The sequence below is a fragment of the Pezoporus occidentalis genome, unplaced genomic scaffold (assembly GCF_034315485.1).
Source record: "Pezoporus occidentalis ecotype Australia unplaced genomic scaffold, CSIRO_AGI_Poc_V1 ctg13, whole genome shotgun sequence".
Classification (NCBI taxonomy): Eukaryota; Metazoa; Chordata; class Aves; order Psittaciformes; family Psittacidae; genus Pezoporus; species Pezoporus occidentalis.
In genome coordinates this window covers 10656416-10673260 of record NW_026913103.1, presented here as the reverse complement: position 1 = coordinate 10673260, position 16845 = coordinate 10656416, and the positions used below count along the sequence as shown (strand labels likewise).

The 16845-nt window shown below is 43.2% G+C and overlaps 1 protein-coding gene across 3 annotated transcripts in view; it reads left to right on the top strand.

The window, feature by feature from the left end:
* Positions 1 to 16845, top strand: part of BACH2 (BTB domain and CNC homolog 2) — a 189793-nt gene that overhangs the window by 93394 nt on the left and 79554 nt on the right. For 2 of the 3 annotated variants that reach the window (XM_062608393.1, XM_062608392.1), the window contains exon 3: positions 11557 to 11707. The gene's annotated coding sequence lies outside the window, so the exon portion shown is untranslated. Of the gene's footprint in view, positions 1 to 1179; positions 2303 to 11556; positions 11708 to 16845 lie in introns of those variants that run through there. The other variant, XM_062608394.1, reaches the window with a different exon arrangement.

The window sequence follows — 16845 nt, the reverse complement described above, 5'->3', positions numbered from 1 at the left end:
GCAAAGTGCTTTTAATTCCTATTCAGTTTTTCTCTGCTTCTTCTGTCTTGGTGTTGCCAGCCTTGCCAGCCTTGGAATAATAAAACTTCAAAGAGTTTATGAAAGTCACAGTTGAAAGTATATGTTATTGTAGGTTAGGCAGATAAAACCAGTGCTAACTAGGTGCAGTCTCTTCTCAAATCTGGCCAAAATAGTCTTTTTCCTCACACTTTGGCAGTGTGGCTGTCCATGACTCCCTTAAATAGCTGAAGCAGGTAAAAGTGTTGTTCAGAAAAATATGAGAGCCTCTCCAAAATATTGCGGAGTTGATGATACACATTGGATTCCATGCTATATGCTTTTGTACTTAATTTCTAAATCACAGTTGAGATTACATCTTGTTTAGTATTGTCATAGGTTTGTTTTGTAAGTGTAGGTCCGCAGTTGTTTCTGATTTCAAAAGAGCTGTGTAAATTACTTGCATGAAGACTTCTGTTACTAAAAGCAAGACTTTAAATCCACTTCTGCCCCATTTGAAGGAGACACAGTACAATATTTTGCAAAAACTTGTAAGTATTAGTTTCATGTCCAACTGTCTACCTCAGGGAAATAAAATCCAATGTCATCTTCATCAGTAATAATTTTCTTCCTTATGCCACTTGTTTTATCATTTCTTCTCCACCACATTGGATTTTGTCTGTTGTCTTGTTTTAAATTCTACCATTGTATCACTGTCAGTATTCAGTGTTTAGATGAGTCCTTCTTCATCTTCTCCAAAGTATAGTGAGGTTCTCTTATCTTCATGCCTTGTTTTTAAGCATTGTTAGCATGCTGTATAATCCATGAGTTACTGGTATAAGATGAGAGTTGTGCCTCCAGCAGCACTGTGGATGTACTCCAGCTGCTCCTGGGCACTCAATCTGTAGTGTCAGGCTGGCATTACCACGAGGCAGAACCAAAACTTGGGCATAACGTCAGCTCTGCAGTACTGGTGATTTTGGTCTACAGAAAAAGGCTGATGTAGACATGGCAATGCATTTCTCACCCATCCAGGGACATACTTGTAGTAAGACCATGTGTTCACTGTTAAATGTTTCAAATACTGACCCCTTAATCTGTAACTGTATGGGTCCATTTAACAGCCCCAGCCCTGGGTGGTACCACTGAGCCTGGTGCCATCTCCTCTCTATTTTCATGCTAATTGCATAGCCTAATCCTCTTTCTGTCTAGCTCTTAACCTATATCTCCCTTTGATTTTTATTTTTTTCCCCCTCCCCTAATGATGTTGCTATTCCAGGGCAGATTCCCTGGCAGAAGACCCGCAGTATGGCTGTCTAGCATCACTCTTATTCTGGTAGTAGCAACCACCCTCTTTTGTGTCACCTTTTCTTCAGAAAACACCACTAGAGGCAGTTGCAGCCTCATTTGATCTTTCCCTGTTTAGAAGATGTGAAAATACTTAATGAGTCGTTCTGGGGAGGTGTGACCTGAAGAATGCAGACATGTGGGAGCATTTGTTTGTTGAAAGCATCAGGAGGGGAATCACACGGTTATCCGAGTACCAGTGTCGAAAGGTGGGAAATCAGCGTTCTCTTAAGTTTCACTGAACCCTGTTTCTTCTCCTATCTGTCTCTTCCTAGAAGGTACTTCATTTTGGAAAAGCGCAGGAAGAGGGGAGAAAAGCAGCTTTTAAATTCCTGGGATTTCCTCTGGGGGAGAGATCCCTCAGGGGAAGGAGGGAACTCTTCTAATAACCTTTGCAGCATTTAATTCCAAGAAAATGCAATAAAATCAGTGCTTCCACTGAGAGTTGGCAGTGTATTTTTTCCGTAACAAGACCTGGTTTTAGTTTCTTTGCAGTACAGTCTGATTCAGATTGTACCGAGTTGTCTGAGGAGAGCAAAATCTGGTTTTGACAGATGTTTCCCGTGATCTGGCACATACAAACACTCCCGCGAGATGACAGGCAGCTTGTTTACATAAGAAATCTATTTTTTTAAACAACAACAAGAAAAAAGAAAGATCAACAGAAAAACCACAAACACAAAGCAACATTCGGATCAGTCATTCTGATCAAGGCAGCGTCAATTATTAGGCTGTAAAGGGAACTGATGACTCAACTTAGGCACAGCACTGCGGCGATCTCCGATTTTCGGTTTCATAACATTCTTTTCAGGAATGCTTTTCATTCATACCTGACGTTTAAACGTGTCTCTGGGAGCGTGCATCATTCTGTGATCAGAGTGCAAGAGACCGGTGTCAGCACGTTCTGAGAAGCTGTCCAGAATTTGGGAGGCATCCGTGTACTTCGGTGGGACATCAGGTGGGAGAGTCCTCTGACCCATCGCATCACTCACCGGGACTGTACCCGCACACCACCGGTCTTGTCAGTCACCGCGTTAAATTGGTAAATTCACATCAACAAAATTGGAAAGCACTTTGATTCAGAAAGTGAAATGTTTTCATCAGATCCCATGCTTAGTAATTCCAGCGAGCGTGCCTGTTGAAACGGGTGAGTCAGAAATGGAAATGCAAAGCATTTCTCTGAACGGTGGCCGGAAATTAGCTCTGAAAACTGAAACAAAGCCAGACCGCAGTTTTATCTATTTACTTAACAATTCTAATTCTCCGAAAATCCCTTTGTCTTTGTGAGACATTTTCATTCCTCTCTTGCAGTGCCGGTGTGATCCTTGGTTTGGATGATCAGCCATGTCAGGACTGTCTTGACGTGTCTTAATTTTTTGGTTTAAAAAAATGAGTTACCTGTAGGTAGCTTCATTGTCTGTGGTGCTGCCTGATTCTGTCACGGCGTGTGGTAGAAGCTGGTGGTGGAAGTATTAGGCAGGGCGGGATGCTGTAATGTTTGAGGTTGATAATACGGAGGAGGAAGTCCAGGAGAATCGAGTGACATCACTCAGCTGCTTACTACTCAGTGCATAGGTTTGATATTTATACAGCACATGGGGCTATATGACTGTTCTGGCACCAAACACTCATTAGTTTGGGGCTGGCTGCTCCCCATCGTAGCATGGAGAGGCTGTGGTGGTGACAGCCCCTTGGTTGTAAGGACATAGCCCCATAGACTGTGGAATCAGAGCATAGGGAGGGTCATGAGTGTTTTGATGCTAATAGAGGTGGTCTTGTTGAAAACAAACCTCAAAAATCATCATATAGGGTGACAGATAGCAGTGTTCTGGTCCTCATCCTGAACCCAAAGTGTTGCTACTTTCTTCTCTGTTGAGTCTGAATACCTGCTGCTTATACTTGAAAGTGAGTCAGTGCTTTAGACTCATTGCACGGCCTTGGACAATGTAGGGATTGCTTTCCTGGCAGCTGCTACATGATCTGAGGCCCACAAATGTAAGTCACCCTGGAGGCGTACGAAGTAATATATGTGTTTAAGGGACTTACAATTCCCATGGCAAATGTGGTGGAGTAGTGCTTGTTTGAAAGATAAGACAGTTTGGGTGATTTTTCTTAATTGCTGTTTACCTAAATAAATAAATAATGCATATTCATGGCTTTAACTAAAGTAAGTCATGTTGAAATGTTTACCTCTCCTGAGGATAATTATTAAGGGTGGGGTGCGGGGTGCAGCAATTAATAGTAAAACATTTAGACAAGATTACAGAATGTTCTGATTGGAATAGTAAACATTATGCTAGAAATAAAAGCAAATACACAGAGCTGTCTTGAATTAAAAAACCCAAACACTGTGCTATCCAACGAAGAGCACTGAACAGAAGCAGTTTGGGCAAAGGGGCTGTGGTTTGGAGCTCTTGAGCATCACAAGGTTTCTTCAGTGTAAAGTTAATTGGCGGGTTGTCCCTCAGTTCCAATTCAGAGGAAAAAACGGCACAGATACTGGCATCCACACAAATTGCTGTGGCAGCTGTAATAGTCATCAGCACCACTTTTGAGGCTGGTGTGCATTGATTTTTAAACTGAGCAACAGAAGGTTTTTCACCTGTTTATATCAGTAGTAAACAAAACCTTCATTTGTGTTGTGAAGCACACACACCCCATTTTGTACAGTCCTTTGAATTAAATTCTTTGCTCAGCTGAGAGCTTGAAATTTGGACCCATCCTTTCATGTCTTTGGCTACAGTTCCTTATCTGGTTAATCAGCTCAAAGAGAGCCAGTGATGTGTTCAAAGATTTCTGTGACAGCTGCATACCATTAGGCTGAATGATTGAAAATAACCTCCCATAATTGTAGTTTGGTGCAGTAAATACAGATTGGTCATTCAGTTTAACATATGGTAGTAAGATAACTGAGCCTTGGACAAGGGAGCTGCTGTTTAACCCTGTGCAGATGAAGCTTGATGGGGTGGTGGAGCTCATCCGCCCCATAACCTTAACCTGCTTCCAGCTCTTCTGGAGCAGCAGAGGAGTGCAGCTGAGTAATACAGTGTATCTGCCTTTGCATTGGTTTGGGAATGAAAACAAGAACAGAAGGTGGGCAGAAAGTAGTTAGGAGCACCAAGACAGTCTGACAGGTATGTAAATCCCCACAGTGCAAATGGGATGGGCTCTCCTTGCTCACTGAGGCATCTCTCGGCCAGTCATAGAACAGCAAGCTGCTGTCCTGTCTGGGTCATTCTCTAATTCAGGCATCTTTTGGGGATGAAGGCTTCCAGACCTTCTCCTCTAGACCAAATCAGTCCCTTCTAAGGTAGCATCAGAAGCGTTGGGGGTGCTTGCTGGCACCTAATGTGCCCACTGCGCTGCAGCATATGTGCCCTGGATACCGTCTCATCTAGAAACCAAAAAGTGGCTTTTCTGTGACTGGAACTGTGGTCTGATTATTAGATGCGGTACAGCCTTTGCTCACGTCTGTAGCTAGTGGAAGTAGCTGGCTGTGCTCCGAAAGGAGCAAGATGTCGAGGAATGAGCGCTGGCGGATGGGCTGCCTTGTTCACAGCGCAGGTGGTGGGAACACCCTGTTGACTTTAGTCCTTGTGAGGCAGCTCCGCAGCTGCTTTCGCTGGTGAATTTCCTCAACCACATTTTCTTTCTCTGCTTTGGTGGGTCAGCCTTTTTCCCTGACTGAACTGCCTGCTCTGCAGGATCTATGCATGGTGTCTGTACTCCATGAGACAAGGGTGCTAATGGTGGGAGGTGTCCTGTTGGTTCATATCCCCTGTAGCAGAGGGGGAGCGATTTGATAAAGGTGGCACATTTTCCCATCAAAAAAATCTTTCTGTGTTCATCTCAAAGAGATTTCTGTGGGGCAGAAATACCCATTTCCAACTTTTTTTAGTAAGGTTTTCTGGCAGTGTCAGCCACAAGGCTCCCAGTGAAGGCAGGGACAGCAAGGCAGCCAGAGCCTTGTGTGGTGTTTTGCAGGTTGAGGAGGTGCTACACAGCACGGTAAACCCAATATCAGCTCAACTAATTATCTGTGTATAAAAATTTCCCTGCTTGACGTTTTGCCGTTAGAGGCTCTCTGGTAAGATTTATGACTTTGGCTAAAGTGAAGTACCATTTCCTTTTTGTCAGCATTACTGTGCATGGCCTCTCTGGCTTTTCTTGTTGAACAGACTTGAGTTCACCCAACAGGGAACATATTTTTGAAGCTCTTTCCCATCATGATTCTGCCTTTCTCCCGTTTGTCACAGTCAGTGAAGATAACACACAAAGCATTTTTAGGTCTTTCACCTTTCTCCTGCTTGGCGTGAGGGTGAAGACGGAGAAGCTCAGAGGCAGCTCCTGCACGTGAGATGCAGCATTGGCCAACTCTCAGCCCCACCACAGCTTGTGCAGGCTTGTGGTAGACGCGTACCTCCATCGATGGGCTCCCTCTTCATAGTCAATGTGCAACTGTTGCATACATCATTTATATGAGCTAAAGGATAATACCTGTTCTGTGTTGCTTGCTTATGTCCTTATTTCACAGGCTGATGAAAATGAGACCATTGACTCAACTTTCTGAACTTGCATATGCATCACTAACTTCACCCTGATCTGAAATCACCTGAAAATTAGTTTGTCTGATGCTGTAAAATGTCAGGGTTTTTCCTGAGTACATAGAAAAAAAAGGGAGCAATGTTGAGCTGCTGCCATCTCTCCCAGTTGCAGTTAGACATAGTTATTTTTGTATTAGAGCTTGGAGGAAAACCGGTAGAGATGCCAGATAAACCTTCCCAAAACAAACATTTGTGTTAATACTTAAATATTGTTCATCTTTCGCAGCATTTACTTATCTGTTTCCCACATGCTGAACCTTATGGAAAGTTTTTGTGGTTGACTGTGGCCCGTTCTTTCATTCTGTGTTAACTGTTCTCTTGATTTGCATTTTTAAAAAGAAATCAGCAGTAAAACTCTGACTGTGATAATCGTTCAAAGCGGGAACATCCTTTCAGCAGGGCATACATGCATTCCTGTGGTTTACATGTGTTGGGCAGGAGTCCAGGAGCCTGAACCCAGTGAGCTGCATCATTGTGTGCTGCTGTGGGAAGTGTCCTTACCCAAGAGACCTAGCGCTGGTTAGTCCAGTATTGTCATCTGAGATGCCAGGCTCCGGAACAGCAGTTTCATCCTCATCCCTGAACCATCTTATGTTCTCCAGTTTGTATGTGTATTAACCAAAATTTCCAGTCCTTAAGGAGAAATAAGCCAGATATCTGAATTTTCATCAGATCTGACACAAAGTATTAGGCTGTGACTTTGCTTTGTATTGGTTTTACTGCGTGGGGCACACTCGTGTCATTTGATAACGTTCCTTTTACACTGAACCATTCTTTCATGAGTCATACCACCAAGATAAACTATTTTATCTTGATTTTCAGTGAAGTATATTCCAATGATAAAGTCATTCAGATTTTACGTGAAGAGATTTGCAAGTTCCTGTGATGATGTTCTTGAGCTACAGTCTCCCACTTCTCCTAGCCCAGCATGGTTGATGTGTCACAGAGTTGACTTCAACCAGAAGACAAGAGGGGGTGGAAAATTCCACCCATGCCTATGCCTCAGCAGCTCTGCAGGTTTTCCATTTAAGCCCAGTTAGTGCTGTTAAGTGTAGCTGGGGAAAATCCAGTTGCAGACCCTGGAGTGCTTCCCTGATCATCACAGGGAGGCAGCAGCTGCCTTCCCCTTCTGTCAGTCAGCAGCAGTTATCCTGCTGCTTCTCCTGATGACTTTGGTCATGGTTTCTAGACAGACTGATTCCTGATTATCTGAAGAAATGGCCTATTCTCATCTCCACTGACTGTTGACACAAGTCACCCAGATAGGGACGTACCATAGGGCCAGGCCTTGTGGTCCTGGGTGGGTACCTCCCTGCATCTGAGCCACACCTTCCTGGTTGTGGTGGTCTTCTGTATCCCACTTCTGGGCACTGGGGAAGAAGCTGCTGTGCCCTTCAGACTCATGGTTTTGGCTGCTTCTGGCCAAATGGTGCACGTGAGCTTAAGAGAAGTTATGGACGAGTTCTTCTTTGGAAAAACCGAGCAGGTTATTAGGAGGAAATTAAATGCACTAATAGTGAAGCAGTCCATGTATCTTTTCTGACATACGTATCAATAACATCCTGGGTCTAATTTAGAGATTTCAGGGAGAGATCCTGCACTAGGTGTCAAGAGCACTGCAAATGCCTTCTCAGCCTCAGGCGATCCTTCAAGCAGTTGCAAGCTATAAATGTTCCAATGAAGCTGTTTCAACCAGAAAGAAATATTCTTCACCTTCACCCAAAAGCACACAAAATGTAAAGAAAACACATTTGCTAACCCATGATAGTATTGCGTGTAGCAGGCCGGTATCCTTGACTTCACTGGGACTAACGACACTGCACATTTGTGTAAGAAGCATTGCACACCACCAAGTGAGGTGTTGCTTCAGAAAACACCAGCTCTGTTTGCACATCAGTGCTCACTTCTCCCTGCTCACGGGTGCGCAGCTTTCCTTACATACTTTTTCTCCAGTCCACATCTGTGAGAAGCTCACCGACTCATCTTGTCCTGTGTGTTCATTTTACTTACCCTGATTTTATGGACCCTTTGTGAACATTAGTGTGTTTTCAAGCCCCCCTGTGTACTTGTTGCTTGCCTCCCTCATTGCCCACCCAACTTCTGTGGTTTTCTTGAGCATGATTGCATGATTTAATGCATCTGAAAATATATTTCCTGTGAATTGGAGTAATACCCAGGTGTGTTCTTTGTGTTCATCATCTTTATTGGTTTGTTCACTGCAAACTGAAGAACTTACCAGCTTTCCTCCTCTTAAACATCAAACCTCTTGTTATTTTGCATTAGCAACAAAGCTCTCTTTGAAACATACCCTCTGTTTAACATAAATCCAAGCTGGAAGGTGTTTTTGTGAAGTACATACCTTTTACGCATCATGCTTCCTTCTGCCAGTTGTGATGTCTGGTGTGTCTTCCTTTACATTTGCATTCTTCAGTGCTACCTTGAGCCACCATGCAGTACTGGAAGCCCTCACAAAGGGGAAAAAGGCAACCTGATTCAAAAAATGTACAGAAGTCGTTAAACAATGTGAGTTTTTTAAAACACAGTGTCTGTTTTGAAGTATTGTTATTTCTTTAGCTTTCTCTGCAGCTGTGAAGGCAAATGCTTTTTAAAATAAAGATAAGATTTCCTGGCACCCCCCCTGACTGCAGGAACTGGGTCTTCAAGTTGGCGTAGAACAGTGATTTTGTCGCTTCTCAGTCGTGTAACTGATTGCCTACATATGGAGGCCTGTGCTGAGAGCAGAGATCTTCATGTGAGCAAGCCTTTGAGAGGATCCAGCTCTTCCCATGCTGTAAATGTGGCTGGTCAGCATGTTAAAATGATGAAACTCCTCTTCAGTAGATGCATTGTTGGCTCTTCCTTTCGTATAACTTCAGTTTTCATGTATTCCTTGTAAGTTTCCAGCTGCAGCAACAGTTTTGCTTTTAACAATTTGCCTGTTTCAGAAAGAAAATTCTTTTATTGAATGGAGAGCATGAAGAAGCTCCCGTGTTGAGCATAGGCGGGGGAGTTGGGTTTCATTCTACCCTAAGCTGACCCCTGGGCAGAGAGATTCCTGCTTTCGTGTTTTAGATCATGTGTAAAACTTGATGCTGGCTGGATCATCCTATGTAGGGCAATAGTATCTAGGGAACATGGGGTGATACACGGAGTGAGACATTTGCAGAAGGGAATGAAATGTTTGGGATGTAGCCTCATGATTTCTGCAGCAGTGAACATCAATCACACCTTCTCAGAAAAACAGGGCACTGGAAGTCTTCCCCCGCCCCCGCTTCTTTTCTTGTTTCCCTGTTCTCCACTTCTGTTTATTCTCCTTTCCTTCTGATGCGGTGTGGCAAGTGCACCTTTAGCTCGGAAAACTGACTTGTCCTTGAAAGCACAGAGCCTTCTCTGGTTTTATTCCTTTTGCTGTTGAGTAAGCAACAGTTATTTTTGCTCTACCAATGATTTATGACTGAACAGATTTGGAGTTTATATTTTTAGTTTTATAGGCAATCTAGATAATGTATATTTGTGACCGTAAATATTCAGTCCTCTTAACAGTCTGTCAATGAATATTATGCCCCGTTGGGGGAAATTACATAAACTGACTGCACACAAGCATTGTGTTCCTGGCATTGCCTCATGATTCTTTTCAAGTACCCATATAGGTAATCCTTAAATGTAGCAGTATTTAGAGCATCTGTTAGTAAATCATCTAGGAGAGTGCCATCCAGAACAAATAACCTGCTTCTCATAAGTGATCCAGTTTTCTAGAAGGCTTGGAGTAAAGTGGTGTAGCATCAGTCCCCAGAAAACATCCAATATATAAGCATGCTTACAAAAAACAGCAATCAAACCTCTTCAGTTTGCTCTGCTCTGATGTATTTTTTGACCTTTTTATGGAGTCAGTAGACATTTCTTGAGAAGCCAGAAGTTTTTACTGAAGAGTTCATTTTGCAAATTTCAGAAAAATAGTAGTAGGATTTTTAACTTCCCGTCAACCCTCCTTTTTATGTAGCTTTACCTAGGTTGTGGTTATTCTGCAAACACAGGCCTTGCAATAACCCTGGGAAGATAGATAAATGCCACTGTTTGTACTGCTGCTGTCCCCTTCTGTTCAAAAGAAAATATATTCCTTTCCACCCCCAATCACAACTTTATTCAAGTAAATAGCAGTTAAGCATTCAGGTGTTTCTTTTCTCCAGGAAAACAGTAAAGTGTTGGGCACTGGCAACTTGAAAACTCCAACTTGAAAACCCATGTAGCTTAAAAGTAATTACTTTGCCTTCCACAAGTATTTCCTTCCCACCCTCCTCCCCAACCACTTCAGAGTGTGACTGCTTCACTGACAGATAGGGGGATGCCTTTTCAAGTCAGCTGGGACTGGTCATTGGGTGGGATCTGGGCTGTGTAGGGATGCTGGGACTTTGGTGCTGGGAGGGGTGTCCCCTTCTTCCAGCCCTCCCTGTCCCAGAGTGTCTCCCTTCCAGGGACTGAGCCCTGAACCCCTTGCACAGCAGTGGCAGCACCATGAATTTGCTGTGGACACACAGAGCAAACTTAACGTTTTCTTCCCTCGCCAGTTTTCTTTTATGAAGATTGGCATGACAGGCAGCTTTGCTTTAGGATGGGTGGAGGAATAATATGCACATTTCATTGACCTGGGGGTATGGAATTATGCTGATGGTGTTTCCTCTCTGAAGCTCCCCAGAATAAAGTGGAAACAAAGGAACAAATTTGGTCTTCTTGACTTAAATTCCTAACTGAAATCAAAACAAAGCATTGACAAAAGCCAGTGTTGTTACTTAAAGTCTGTTTGATCATTTTGCTGGTTTTGTTGGAACACGTTTCTGGAGTGATGTGCAGTTTCGTAGAACCACAGAATGGTTTGGGTTGAGCTTAAAAGCTGATCTAGCTTTTAACCTGGTCACTAGACCAGGTTGCTCAAAGCCCCATCCAGCCTGGCCTTGAACGCTGACAGGGATGGGGCAGCCACAGCTTCTCTGGGCAGCATATGGCAGTGTCTCACCACTCTCATCATAAAGAATTTCCTAGTATATGTTCATAAGTATGCACATACCTGTGGTATGATCTAGTAGAATAATCACAGAAGTGTTAGTTTTCCCATAAGTGTTCTCAGAGACCTCTCAGAGGTCTGGGTGCTGTATGAATGCGAGGAAAAGAGTCTTTGTTGTAAGGTCTCTACAGCTTAAATGTAAGAGGAGGTATATAATGGGCATAATGTAATTGTCGTATCTGACATAAAGACCTTCTGTTGTTTGAAAAAAAAAAAAGCAGCTCCCAAATAGAAGGAAAAAAGAAAAGAAGAGAAGAGAAGAGAAGAAAAGAAAAGAAAAGAAAAGAGAAGAGAAGAGAAAAGGAAAAGAAAAGAAAAGAAAAGAAAAGAAAAGAAAAGAAAAGAAAAGAAAAGAAAAGAAAAGAAAAGAAAAGAAAAGAAAAGAAAAGAAAAGAAAAGAAAAGAAAAGAAAAGAGGAAAGGAAAGGAAAAAGGAAAGAGGAAAAAGGAAAGGAAAGAGGAAAGGAAAAAGGAAAGGGAAGGGAAAAAGAAAAATTTCCTGACGATCCAGTGCTTGAATTTTTTAATGTCTACCTTTATTTTATTTTAGGTTGCTACCGACTTGAGTTGCCAGAGCATTGCCCTACAAAGCTTTGGAAGGCCACATCTTAATGGATTGCTGCAGCCTCTTACTTTCCACTGATCCTGTTCCCTGCATCGTGAGAACACTTTAGCCAGCACAGAACCTAGAAAAGTTACATGTAAGTCATGATTCAAATTCCTTTCCATTTAAAGAAAAAAGAAAAGAAAAAAAAAAGGGTCTTGGGGTGGCAAGGTGGAGGCAATAAACATCATACTTCAGAAAAATACTGTAAAAGCTGTAATTCAGCATGAAACATCAGGTGGTGAATAAATTGTTATTGAAATAGTTACTTGCTTTTTTAACCAAGATGGTGATTGTCATTTTGAAGGCTTTTCTAAGTGTTCTGCTACCATAGTAAACCATAGCAAGAAGTACTTAAAATAGATTTCTTCACCCCACCCCCCTAACTACACTTTGTTTTTCTCCACAACTGGGTGAGCGTGTGTACACTTACCACGGTGTGATGTGTCAAAAACACTGTGCTCTGCTTGAGTTTGGAGGCCGCCGTTTGCTCGGCAGGACTGCTGGCATCCCAGTGTTTTTCTCATCATAGAACCCATATCCTCCTTCTTTGGGGTTTCCAGAATACTTCCCCTGAAGGAGCCCTCTTGCTGCTTCTCCTTTCAGCCTGCTGCCCCAAAAGGCCCTTTAAGCATCAGTAGTATCTTCTTTGCCACCTCCAGTGCACCCCATGTGGAATTATCTGCTCCACCTGGCTGTAGGAGGGTGGAGAAAGCCGTGCATTTTTTAGAGAGGGGAAACTATTTTATTGTGCAATTAGTATCAGGAAAAATGATAGTGAAGGTAGTAAGGGATGGAGAAAGGGTGGGTTGTCATGGAATTTGCTGTCAAATAGGCCTTACAAGTTGTTGGTTTGATTTTGTTTTCCAAAAAAAGTGAGGGCGTTGCCATTTCATTGTGAGCTTCACAATATGTGGTGCAATTATTAATCAAACCTGCAATAGCAGGAATCATCTGACTACAGGACAGTTTTGGGTCTGTTTTGAAACTTGTTTCTAGCACTTGTCTTAAGAGAGGAAAACTTGAAAATAAGAGTTGTTAACAGCTAGGCAGGCAGAAGCAACACATTGTTCATTAATCCTACTTAGCACCATTCCCATGAGGTTTGGAACCTTTATTCATAAATTTTTTGCAGGCTTTTCTCATGATACTTGAAAAGCTTATCATTGAGCATCCTGTAAATTCACTATTAAAAACCCTTTCAGAGGAAATAGCTTAAAAAATGGAATCTTTCTGAGGTCTTGAAAAAAAAACAGCCAGAAACTGAATGGACATAAATAGAAAAAACCCTCTCATTCCAAGAGGTGCATAGGAAGTTTGTCTTGGTACTTCTTGAGCTGCAAATAATCAGAAGTCTCCATTTCCAACAGTAAAATAGGTCTGAGGGCCAAATAAACTTGAAAACCAGAATATAGAAACTGTCATGAAATACATGTTTTCCTTACTTTTTTTTAACTGTAGTCTTGTGCTCAAGATATGTCAGACTTTTAAAAGATGATGTGTGTTCTGTCTTCTAGGAAACACATGCATCACCTGTTAGGTTGTTGGCCAGGGTTGTGCTCATTGTGAATGCAGATCCGTGCTGGCAGAAGTAGATGCCAGGGCAAGCTGATGATTGCTTACTTAATTTCTGAGTGCTTCCCACTGGCTGGCTTGTTTTGATACAAACTCTGCTTGTAACAATTACCTTGCTATAGCAATTCCCATAGAAAGAAGTGAACTTTCTCTTGTTCATTAGCCCTGTCAGAAAGAGCAGTTGCACCAGACAGACCCAGGTGTAACAACCATATCCTCCTTGCTTTTTCCAGGGTGCAGTGTATTTCCTAAACAAGTATGCCTTCCCCTGGCCTCCTTCCATTTATTGCTTAGCTTTTATAAAACTAAGGATACTGATTAATATGATGTCCATAAAAATAATACATATTTGATGTTTAAATTCAAAGCAAAGGGGTCTTCCTTATTCTAACAGAGCAGATTGCAAAACCTTGTTATGGTGCATGTGCTGAGATAAAAAACATTTCTCCAGGTCCCCTGGGAATTAATCCTGGGCAGGTTAGACCATGTGTATGATAATGAGGGAGTACAGGAATTAGGGAAAAACTATGCTCTTTGCTGAGCATCCCACAGTTTGTTATCCTGAACATGGCAGAGTATGGATGGGGCTTTGCTCAGGCACTGGGGACATGGCTGCGGCAGATGCTGCGGCAGGGCTGCTGGCATCCCAGCAGAGACGGGTGGTGATTCCTAGCAATTTCCACACCCTGCTCACATTTCTCCCTTTGTTTTACCCCTGTGTGTTTTCCTTTAAAAGCAGCAAAAATAACATCCCATCAACAGCATTCTGCATCTAATAAACTGTCCTTATTTGTGCTGCTTGTCCAGTGGTCAGAATCCAGCCGTTCAAGTGCTTTGTTCAGATAGAACAAAAAGGGGTAATCCAAACCACAGGAACGCCTGCACACAAATTTCCTATTTGCTCGGTATGAGCTCTTCAGAATGCTTCAGAAATTTTAGAACAGATTTCTTGAAGCCTGTCCTACAGCCATCTGTAGGCAGATGTAAATAATGTAAAATTTTATGATGCAGATTCTGGTGATTAAATGTCTGTCACCCGCCTACCACAGCCTGGGAAAAACGTATCTTAAAAATCTGCATTGAAAGGTCAGGTAACTTGGCTGAATTAAGAAGGAAATTGGATTTTTGGAGGCAAAGTCACATCCCTTTGAACACTGACTTACCAAACACTCCTAACACTCAGTACCAAACCCAGTTCCCAAAAGCCATAGCCATACATGAGGACATGATGGTTTTAACCTCCTGGATTTTGATGCAAGATATGGCCATGTCTGGATTTCATGATGTTTCTGGCACATTTTCCTGATGGAGTGCTGTTTTTATAGTGGAGAAGGCATGTTCTGACCCATTCTATGGTCCTGGCATATTGGGGCTCTGCACATCATGCACCATCTCATGCTTCTCCCACCCTGGGGAGCTTCACGACCTCCCATGGCATCCTGTCCTGGGCATAGTGCTCACAAATGCCAACAAGCATTTTCCTACAATATAAGGGAAATCTTCTTTGCTGCTAATTGATCTGGTTACTCATGCTGCCCCCTGCCATTGACCCCTGCCAGCACTACATTGGTCCCTTGGCGTGAGCAGGTGCTCCTGGGCACCCTCTGTACTCACAAGGCAGGCTGTACCCCAAGCCTGGGTAGCCGCCAGGCACAGCTTTTGGTAGGTGTTTGCTGCAAATATTTCTGTTGATTAAACATGGGGTTTTATTTATATATACATATGTATGCGTGTGTATAAATAAAATATATCTATATATAATAGACATACATGTAAGTATATAATTAAAATACATATATATGTCTTGACAGATATAATCAGTCTGGTCTGAAAAGTGCTGGTGTAGCTTCACATGCAGCGTCTGCATGTGCACACGTGGGGTGGGTGGTGAGCTGAAGTCCCTCTCTGGATAGTTCTGACCAAGAGCCCCGTGCCGGAGGCATCCCCATCCAGGTATGCATGGTGATCCGGGGCCATGCGGCCAGGAGGAGCATCCCACTTGTGTTTGTCTGTGTTTAGCTGGTACAGCGGAGGAGGACCGTGGTGTTTATGGTGATGTAGCACACCATATGAAACAAACTGTTTTGCTGGCACTGACCACAGGTTGGTTTGTTTGCTCACCCCAGCGGTGCGCCAGGCCGCGTGGGCAGGCGGTGTTGTTGATCTGTTGACTCGGTGTTTCCCACGTGGCCGCCGTGTTGCAGCAAGGAGTTTTATTTTTCCCTGTGGCAGGTGACACTGCATGTGTCAACCCAGGGCACTGAGTCACAGCTCCCCCACCACATAGGGCTGGTGGCACTTCCCCTTACCGAGGAGCGGGGAGAGGCTGGCCTGTCTCCATGGGGCAGCTTACCTGCCCCTGCATGTTGCTTTGTGTTTTCTTTTTTCTTTTTACAAAAAAGACTGAGAGATGATGATGGCGAGATCAACTTTCTCTGTCACCCAGACCAGTGAAAAGTAAACTGTCTCACCACATCGGTTTTGTTTTCACTACTGGTTCAACCTGTCCTCTCCCACTGGCAGAGCCCTGCACAGTCATTCAGTGCCTGGCCTGGGGATGGTGTGGTTGTTAGCTCAGTGGTGTATGACCCATTTATTTTCATATTAGGTGCCCACATTCTGCAGCATTCATCACATGGGTCCTATGACCTAAATCCTCACCAGAGAAGCACACGCTGATTTCAGCGGCGTATGGGGAGAGCAGCCTGCTCCGCACTGGGCTGGCCACGGGCTGTGGGAAGGCAATGGGTTTAGCACGCAGTTAATGAGCTAGGGCAGGTAAAAGTACATTTTTCCAGAGCTGGCCCTTTGTCTTAGGTTATTTTGTTAAGTATTGTTGGCTAGCTTGGGGGATGTGTTTCCTGTTATGATTTGCAAAGAGTTGAGAAGTAAAAGTGTTGGAGTGGATGCTTTTCTGGCTATAATGACTTGCGCTTTCAGAGGCAGCAAGGTAGTTAATGACATGATATTGTTGCCTTTCCTTTCTCCATCCCCAGACATGGCATCACCTGTAAGCTTGTTGAATCTGGTCTTAAGATAGACCTTTTTTCTTTATTTCTTCTTTACTCAGCTAACTGAATTAGATTTCTGCAGTTTTTTTCTGAAGATAATTAGGCTTATGCTTGTGTTACTTTTGGTAGGTGGAAAGAATTGAGCACAGGACAGACGAGAGTAAACTGCCGTCATAGTAGACCTGGAAGGTTTGGGGTATAAAATTAAAGAGTAATTTGCAAAGCGGCTTGAAGTGAAGTACATTTAAACACAATGAAATCATCCTTGACAGCAATTTGTTTGAAGTTCTCCTACTGTTATGAGTGTAAAGGGATTTTTTGTCAATTGCCAGTTTCTGGGTAGAGTATTCAGCATAATTTCTCACAGGTTAAGTGAAGCATTAACTCCTTGTACCTCGGTAGGTTTGGGAAGTGGGGGGAGAAACTGAGAGTTAGGGAGAGGCACCTCCTCCGTTTCATCATTTGAAAACTGGTCAGTGGTCAGTGAACTTAAGAGAAGGACTCTACCAGGTAACTCAGAGAAAACAACTGATTAAATGTATGAAAACAGAGCCTTGGGTGGCATGGTCTAGTGTGAGGTGTCCCTGTCCACAGCAGGGGGGTTGGAACTAGATGGTCATAAGGTCCTTTCCAGCGCTAACTATTCTAC